We start from the raw sequence: 10,000 nt of genomic DNA on the forward strand, positions 1-10,000 counted from the left end.
TCTGCGCAAATCTAGATTTCCTCCAGTCTCCCTTACTTGTGAAAGGTCATATACCCTCTATTTGGAATGATAGAAATCCTAGGGCCTCTTTCGTCTTTATTGTCATTTATCTTGATTATATTTCTTTTTTAGTACATATTATCTGCCTAATGGACCTGAATGGGTGTGAAAAAGAGATCAAGGGCTAGAGATACTATATAAGCGGAAGATCGGCGGAGTGGAAATTATATCACAAGGAAGACGATGGCTGGAGCTACACTAAGCTGCGAGCACTATATTGTAAAAGGTTTACTTGGGAAAAGGCATAGTATATAACAGAAGGAAATTAGTATGAAAATTTAACCAGATAGATCTGTTTCCCTTTTTATCAGCTGGACCTTCAATATTCTTCGATTTATATATATGTGTATGTATATATATATATATATACACACACACCTGAGAGACAGTTTGGTCCCTGAAATATAGTATTTACTTTCTACAATTTGGTATTTTTATGGACTCCATATATAATATATATATATATATATATATATATATATATATATATATATATATATATATATAAGTATAAAAGGCCCGTTAAAACACCCTGGTTTAAAACTAAGGACTACCTGTATTTTGGTGAACTAACTTCTACCCTTATCAAGCAGTGAATGACAGGAGTTACATTAACGAAATATATAGTGGGAGATATGCCCTTAGGTGATGCCTGGGGTCACCTAAGGGCATATCCCCCACTATATATTTCGCTAATGTAACTCCTTCTGTCATTCACTTCTTGATAAGGGTGGAAGTTAGTCCACCGAAATATAGTCCTTAGTTTTAAACCAGAGTGTTTTAATGGGCCTATAATTGAGATGTATATCCTGTTTTAACAGAAGAATTTATTTTTATATATATTTATGTATATATACAATATATTATATATATAACATACATACATACATACATATATGTATTATGATATGTATATATATATATATATATATATATATATATATATATATATATATATATATGGTCTATCACAGACATCCTATTCAACTGGGTGTTTTTTTTTCCGGGTTGCGTCTTCCCTGCTTAGGAGTCCATCACTTTTCTATGTGCGCTGTTTCTAGTAGCACACTCTTCTGCATGAGTTCTAGAGCTACTTCAGCATCTAGCTTTTCCAGGTTCTTTTTCAGCGATCTGAGATCGTGCCTAGTGTTCCTATGATTATGGGTATAGTTTCTTTCCACTGGCATATCCCATATTCTTCTTATTTCTATTTTTTGGTCTTGGTATTTGTTGATTTTTTCCTCTTTGTTTCTCATCTACTCTGGTGTCTCCATGGTATTGCGACATCAATGAGTGATACTTTCTTCATGATTTTGTCAATCAACGTCACGTCTGGTCTATTGGCAAGTATCACCCTATCTGTTCTGATACCATAGTCCCAGAGGAGCTTTGCCTGGTCGTCTTCTATCACTCCCTCAGGTTGGTGTTCGTACCACTTATTACCGCAAGCTAGCTGGTGTTTCTTGCCCAGGCTCCAGTGGAGGGCTTTTGCCACTGAATCGTGCCTCTTTTTGTACTGGTTCACTGCAAGCTAGCTGGTGTTTCTTGCACAGGCTCCAGTGGAGGGCTTTTGCCACTGAATCGTGCCTCTTTTTGTACTGGTTCACTGCAAGCTAGCTGGTGTTTCTTGCCCAGGCTCCAGTGGAGGGCTTTTGCCACTGAATCGTGCCTCTTTTTGTACTGGTTCACTGCAAGCTAGCTGGTGTTTCTTGCCCAGGCTCCAGTGGAGGGCTTTTGCCACTGAATCGTGCCTCTTTTTGTACTGGTTCACTGCAAGCTAGCTGGTGTTTCTTGCACAGGCTCCAGTGGAGGGCTTTTGCCACCGAGTCGTGGCTCTTTTTGTACTGGTTCTGTGCAAGCGCCGGACATTTGCTTGGTTTATGGTCTTCTTTTTTTCATATTCCACTTTCTGCATATTATATATTATTATTATATTATTTGGAAAAGTCTCAAAAGTGTTAAATTAAGAAGCAGTTTTACATAAAATGCAGTGCTTTATTTACATAATGAGGGAACTCAGGAAGAACTAAAATAACAGATAAGTTAACACACATAAACACGCATAGCGATAAAAAAAAAAATTTAAAAAAAAAAATGTAACGTTTCCTGGCGCTTCAAAATAATAATCGTTGTCACAATTCTATTGACACATTTTCGAAAAAAACTTAAATAACTCGAATTCTTCTTTATTTTATTACTACACTACTACTATTACCATGACTTTCGATATTATTAATGTTATTATACAAGTATACTACTGCTGTTGTAGCATAAAGTACATCAGAATAAGGAGAAGAAATGCGTTTAAAAGTGCAAAACCACACACACACAACACACAACACACACACACACACACACACACACACATATATATATATATATATCTATATAGATATATATATATATATATATATATATATATATATTCTTCATCACTGGTGGGCTAATCCTCGGTGAAATAGGTACGGGGATACGGAAGAACATGGCACATTAAATGATTCTTTATTGCTAGCGACGTTCGAGACAAAGTCCCATCTTTAGGCTAAAGGCAAGAAATAAATATTACATCAATACAAAACAATTAGGCAAGTTAACGTAAAATTATAAATTGAAGTATTTCTAAGTAAAATTACGAATTAAAAAATCTCAAAGAATGAGTATTACATCAATACATAACATATTCAAGAAAAGGAAATGTAAAATTATAAACAATTAAAATATTTCTAAGTGAAATTAAGAATAAAAACTTATATATATATATATAATATATATATATATATATATATATATATATATATATAGAAAAAAATAAAAAAAAATTTTTGGAAAATACCTTGTCAAGCAGAGTACCGTTCCGTGTCATGACAGTGGAAAAAAGTCAAGAAGAGGCATAGAACAAAGTGACGTCGCTTTATGTTATATACAAAGGTACTGAGGTAGTATGGTTGTTAAGTGAAAGTACCAGTTTCTTAATTGCCAAATTTTCAAGAACGAGGAGGTGGTGTTCGTATAGTGACGTCATAATGACCTTAAAGTTGTTATAATTTATCTCTGCCTTACAGATTCTGGCGTGATTCCTAATATTTGATTGTTCAAGGGTGGATAATTTGCTCATCATTCGGTAATTTACACCTCTATGAGCATCACATCTCACTTTGAACAACCGGCGCGTACTTCCTACGTAGGTCTGCAGCAATTAAATAAATACACTACACCGGATTGCATCAAGGAGGGCAATTTCTCTTTGTGTTTTAAGAAGCTACCAATAGTTCTAAGATTTATGCAAGTGAATCTGGTATCAACTGCTGGATAATGGCAGTTTAAAATTTTCTTAAGGGAGGGCAAAAACTTCCTGTCATGTGTATAAGGTATTTTAATATAGAATCTGAATTTCTGTGCTAAATGGAGTGGACAAGGTGGAAGAAAAAAGTTATTGATGGTATTTTTGACGTATTTAAAAAATAACCCCGTTGGGTAACAATTGCTCTTGAAAAATCCCTTTAGAAATACTATTTCGTCATGGAATAATATCCAACTTGATGTTAGGTTTATAGCCCTGTGGAAGAGTGTTGATAAAGAATTTAATTTAAAATTATAAAAACAAAAGCTGTAGAAATTCAAGCCAAGGCCGGTAAAAGTAGGTTTCCTGTAGATTCCTATGTGAAAATAGTTATCTTTACGAACTACCATTGTGTCTAAAAAGCCAGTTGTCCATTTTCTTCTAATTCACTGGTAAATTTAATATTTTGATGTTTGGAGTTAGCATATTGTAAAAAGGAGTCGCTATGATGCCTATTTTTAAACAAAACAAAAGTGTCATCTACATACCTTCGATAAAAAGTGGTTTAAAAGACGGAGGGCAATTGTCCAGAAGGTCCCTTTCAAATTTGAGCATAAAAATATAGGCGAATGTACAGCTTAGGGGATTGCCCATACCTACACCCTCTTGAAAACGTTGAAAGATAATAAAGCGATAGATTAAACAACTTACGAAAATCTTTATGTAACAGGTTCTTCATTGGGTGTTATGTATGGCCTACCAAAAATACACAAGGAAGGTATCCCTATGAGACCCATCCTTTCATCCTATACTACACTAGGTTACAAAATAGCTAAATTCTTGACACCTCTATTAGAGAATCATTTAAAAAAATGAATATAATCTAGCCAACTCTCTTGATTGTAAGAACAGTATTTTATGCCAGGACTCTGACCTAACCATGGCAAGCTTTGACGTTGAAGCACTTTTCACTAATATACCTGTGGAGGAAACCATCAGATTTATTTTAGATATGATTTTTACAGAAGACGATACTACATATAGTGGCTTTAAAAGTGATGATTTAAGAAAATTGTTAAAATTAGCAGTGCGGGACACTGGTTTCATTTTTAATGGACAGGTTTATTTGTAAATGGAGGGTGTAGGTATGGGCAATCCCCTAAGCTGTACATTCGCTGTTCGTCTTTTAAACCACTTTTTATCGAAGGTATGTAGATGACACTTTTGTTTTGTTTAAAAATAGGCATCATAGCGACTCCTTTTTACAATATGCTAACTCCAAACATCAAAATATTAAATTTACCAGTGAATTAGAAGAAAATGGACAACTGGCTTTTTAGACACAATGGTAGTTCGTAAAGATAACTATTTTCACATAGGAATCTACAGGAAACCTACTTTTACCGGCTTTGGCTTGAATTTCTACAGCTTTTGTTTTTATAATTTTAAATTAAATTCTTTATCAACACTCCTCCACAGGGCTATAAACCTAACATCAAGTTGGATATTATTCCATGACGAAATAGTACTTCTAAAGGGATTTTTCAACAGCAATTGTTACCCACTGGGGTTATTTTTTATTTTTGTCCAGTCCATTTAGCACAGAAATTTAGATACTATATTAAAATACCTTATATACATGACAGGAAGTTTTTGCCCTCCCTTAAGAAAATTTTAAACCACCATTATCCAGCAGTTGATACCAGATTCACTTGCATAAATCCTAGAACTATTGGTAGCTTCCTAAAACACAGAGAAATTGCCCTCCCTGATGCAATCCGGTGTAGTGTATTTATTTAATTGCTGCCGATGTAATCAGCAGACCTACGTAGGAAGTACGCGCCGGTTGTTCAAAGTGAGATGTGATGCTCATAGAGGTGTAAGTTACCGAACGGGAAGCAAATTATCCACCCCTGAACAATCAAATAATAGGAATCACGCCAAAATCTGTACGGCAGAGATAAATTATAACAACTTTAAGGTCATTATGACGTCACTATACGAACACCACCTCCTCGTTCTTGAAAGTTTGGCAATTGAGAAACTGGTACTTTCACTTAACAACCTATATTACCTCAGTGCGTGGCTTTATGTTATATACAAATGTATATAACATAAAGCCACGTCACTTTGTTCTTTGCCTCTTCTTGACTTTTTTCCACCGTCCTGACACGGAACGGCGGTACTCTGCTTGAGCAAGGTATTTTCCTAATTTTTTTATATTTTCATATATATATATATATATATATATATATATATATATATATATATATATATTAATGTTTTTATTCGTAATTTTACTTTGAAATATTTTTAATTGTTTATAATTTTACATTTCCTTTTCTTGAATATGTTATGTATTGATGTAATGCTCATTCTTTGAGATTTTTTAATTCGTAATTTTACTTAGAAATACTTTAATTTATGATAATTTTACGTTAACTTGCCTAATTGTTTTGTATTGATGTAATATTTATTTCTTGCCTTTAGCCTGAAGATGGGACTTTGTCTAGAAACGTCGCTAGTAATAAAGAATCATTTAATGTGCCATGTCCTTCCGTATCCCCGTACCTATATATATATGTGTGTATGTATTTATGATATACAATTTCAGTACTTCTCATTCACATTTAAGGTAACTAGATTGTCCGTACTCATTGAGGTGATTACAGAAATAGCATTCCCATTTAAAGCAACTAAGTCATAAGAATTTTCATTTTTCCAGCGAAAAATTATGGCCTCGAGGTGTATATATATATATATATATATATATATATATATATATATATATATGTATGTATGTATATGTATAAACATATATACATATACATACATATATATATATAAATATATATATAGTCTGTGTTACTGCATATACACACATAATATATACATAGTACATACATAGACGCCATGTGTGTGTGTATTTCGGGGCAATTATATATATTTCATATGTTCAACATTAATTATTCTGTGTTTTAAGCTTTTTTTTTCCAGCGCTTTCCTTTCTCCACAGGTGAAGGTCGCCACGATGGTTTGAAATTCCAGAAGGAAGGACGGGTGAATTCTCAACCACCTGTTTCGCTATAATATTCTGGCCTCTTCGGTGAGTAACCATTACGTTACTAAGATGACACTGACTCGGTCATTAATTAATGTGTAGACAGAAAGCAGGTTAATCAGTAATGCCAGTCTTTGATTGACTGACTGGCAGGGTAGACATTTTTTTTTTTTTTAATATCTAACGCACTCCTGTGCTTTCACTATTGTCAACTGTGTTGATTGCTTCCTGCGTTACTTTGACTAATGCGGTACGAAATAAACCGTTACCTCCGCATTACCTCCGAGGTAGTTCCTCGTTGGACGAGTTATTTACGCGAAATCAGAGGAATTTATTTTTGGTGATAGAAATTCATATCTCGATGTAGTTCGGATCCCACAATAAGCTGTAGGTCCAGTTGCTAGGTAACCAGTTGGTTCCTAGCCACGTAATAATATCTAATCCTTCGGGTCAGCCCTAGGTAAAACTTAAACTTCACTTTACCTCCGAGGTGCTAGTAGTACTAAAGATGGCAGAAGCTCAGTGGAACTCCACCAGGTCATCGACAGCTGTGCACCAGGGAAAATGGGCTGTCTACTGTGATTAGTGTCGCAGAGGGTCTTTCCCCACTCAGAACCACTATTCAACAGTTAGCGGATTTTCTGATATATCTCAGAACAGACAAACATCTGTCTGTATCTGCCATAAAGGGGTACAGGTCTGCACTGTCTTTGTTTCCGCGAATTAAAAGCGTAGACATTTCCTCTTCATGGGAAATGGCTATGTTCATGAAGAGTTTTGAGCAGTCCTGTCAGTGTCCCTCGGTGATCAAAGGGATCGTTTAGTAATATATAGAAATGTATAGGGTGTATATAATACTTTGATCCCCGAGGGACTTACAGTAATAAGCACGGCATCCCATTGAGCTTCCGCTATCTTTAGTACTAACACCTCGGAGTAGGTGACGCGTAGGTGGATACACCGTGTTAATACTTCTCTTTCCCTTCGAGCAGAGAAAAATATGTTATCAGAAACTGTCTGAAACTGAGACAGCTTCGAGATTATAAGCCACCGAAATATTGTTTTACTTTGAGCGATTCCGATCTCTGTGCGCATGTTGTTCTGTTCCGGTAGCCAGTTGCTTGTTTGCGATGTATTTTAAGATGGTCATTTTATGTTTTCTTCTTTTTTTTCCTTTTTTTAACATTTTATAGTTTTGTAGACTCAAAAGGGTGGTGGCATAAAATGGAACGGGTTGAGTGTGTAGGATGTGAATACCACCATTGATCTCTCTCTCTCTCTCTGGAGGCCGTTTTATTCCTCATTACCTGAGAAGAAAACTGATTGAGGCTAGAAGAATTTTCTAGGGGTCACTTATATATGTGTAAATCTATGGTGTACTATATATATACGGGTATGCCAGTAGGTACTAAAACTCTTGCATTTACGAGTTTGTAAATACCAATAATTCAACCTAAAACTTCAAGGTATATGATTTTTATGAAGTGACGAGGTCAACATTGCGACATTAACCGTAATTTGTTGAGAGAGGAGAGAGAGAGAGAGAGAGAGAGAGAGAGAGAAGAGAGAGATTTGTAGCTAGCGAAAACAGCCGATTCGTCAAGTCTCTTTCGATAAGAAATGGCCTGCGACTGCCGATAAGGTGACGATAAGAGGGTTTAAGGAAAAAAGTCCTTCGGAAGTGGATTAAGGGCCAAAAAGAGAGGTTCGGAAGAATAGAGCGACATTTTCACCGAGGAGTATATAATATGAACAGCATTATACCGAGACCACCGAAAGATAGATCCATTTTCGGTAGCCGTCATTATACGCTGTACAGAAAAATCGATTGCTTCGACGCATTTTTCAATTATATATTGCGTAAACATGCCACTGAATTCATACCGCAGTTTTTTTTTTTTTTTTTTGACAGGCTCAATCGTTTCTTTGCCATTGCGCGATAACTCTACAAAATCAAATATTCAAAAGAGATTACATGTAATCCCAATTTCCGACTCAATTTCTGGAAAGGACGCTTGAAGGGCTAAAAAAAATGGTGTAGGAAATGGACACTCCGTTTGACATAAAATGAGAAACGTTACAGTAAGTTAGCAGAAATTTTCCTGTTGTCGATAAATATTCATTTTAAAGTGAAATCATTACATTAAAGGATAACATTCATTATAAAGTAAAATCATTACGTGTAAACGGCAGAGCGAGTTAAACAATATCGATGGATTTCATATAGAAATCTTTTGTCACAACTACTAATGTATGTCATAGAATATTGATTCTCGATGAAATTAAAAACAGCCTTTGCTGATATCAAGAACGACGACAGATCGTAAAAACAGATGAGCATTGACATAAATTTGAATTAACATTCCACGTTCTTAAATTATCTAAATTTAAGAAGCAAATCATAGTGGATAAGACTGTAACATATTTTATTCGATTGATTAAAAGACAAAAGAAAATCTTGAAATAATTTGTACTACTCCAAGGTATTAAGGCTACATGTTTTTGCTAGTCATACCTCCCTAATTGTGGACAGGAAGATGGAAATGAAATGATCGACATTAAGGAGAAGTAGGCTGATATCACCGTAAAACTGTAAGCTTTGAGAGCGATATCAACACTTCCCATGAAATTGACACCTTAAGCAAGAAAAGCCACAGACTCCTTGCGGATTCAGTCTCGATAAGATTAGACTGCAGGTTACAAAACACGTGACTCACATAATTCAGAGAGATTAATCGTTTCCATCTATTACCTCATTCTCAGGAAAGGGAGAGAAGGAGGGAATATAGTGAAAAGTGCCTTCCTGGTGGATAAGGATCACTTCGTCGAGGTATTCCGATCCCTATTAAATTATATTAATAACAAGTCCTTGGATGATAGTGTACATATTTAGCGTAATACCGATCACTCACATCCATGGTTTATGCTCTCTCTCTCTCTCTCTCTCTCTCTCTCTCTCTCTCTCTTCACCCTAATATCTACAATAGCCAATTGCAACCACGTACTTAGCAAAAGCATATTAGGTTTGAAGAGAACGTGCATATAACGTCTCTCTCTTAGCTGGTTCGGAGATCGAACACTTGTCATTCAATTGTGAGCTGATCACTACTACTTGCGCTGCGCGCACGCACGCACGCACACGCACACACACACACACGAGAGAGAGAGAGAGAGAGAGAGAGAGAGAGAGAGAGAGAGAGAGAGAGAGGTTGCTCTCTTTAATTGCTCTGAAACCAAGCTGAGAAAAACCTCAATGTTAGAAGATTCTCTAGAATTTAAAATTTCCAATTTCAGGAGATTCCCTGAACTGTCACCACCCAGGATTCTAATATAAAACAATAAAATGAACGAGAAAAAAATGGATAAGGATAATAACGAAAACTTTTGACGTGGGAAAGCCCACAAGTATGAATTCCAGACTTGTTGAATCCATTTATTCTCTGTTTTCACTATTGAGAAAAATCAGGATGGGTGAGACAAAAATTGGTTTGAGGTGCTAAGTGTCCTATCCAACTAGGATATTCTCCAATACAGAAAATACTAAGGATTCAGACAGAATAGTATATATTCCAGCTTAATATAATACTAGGAAGAAGATC

The 10,000-nt window shown here is 35.5% G+C and overlaps 2 protein-coding genes across 3 annotated transcripts in view; one reads left to right on the forward strand and one right to left on the reverse strand.

Moving 5' to 3' along the window:
* Positions 1–10,000, forward strand: part of LOC135216140 (DNA fragmentation factor subunit beta-like) — a 259,118-nt gene that overhangs the window by 227,199 nt on the left and 21,919 nt on the right. The window contains exon 5 of the transcript XR_010314818.1: positions 6,357–6,446. The gene's annotated coding sequence lies outside the window, so the exon portion shown is untranslated. The remainder of the gene's footprint in view (positions 1–6,356; positions 6,447–10,000) is intronic.
* Positions 1–10,000, reverse strand: part of LOC135216139 (probable RNA-binding protein 46) — a 115,446-nt gene that overhangs the window by 90,551 nt on the left and 14,895 nt on the right. The gene's annotated exons all lie outside the window — the stretch shown is intronic.

The sequence above is a fragment of the Macrobrachium nipponense genome, chromosome 6 (assembly GCF_015104395.2).
Source record: "Macrobrachium nipponense isolate FS-2020 chromosome 6, ASM1510439v2, whole genome shotgun sequence".
Classification (NCBI taxonomy): Eukaryota; Metazoa; Arthropoda; class Malacostraca; order Decapoda; family Palaemonidae; genus Macrobrachium; species Macrobrachium nipponense.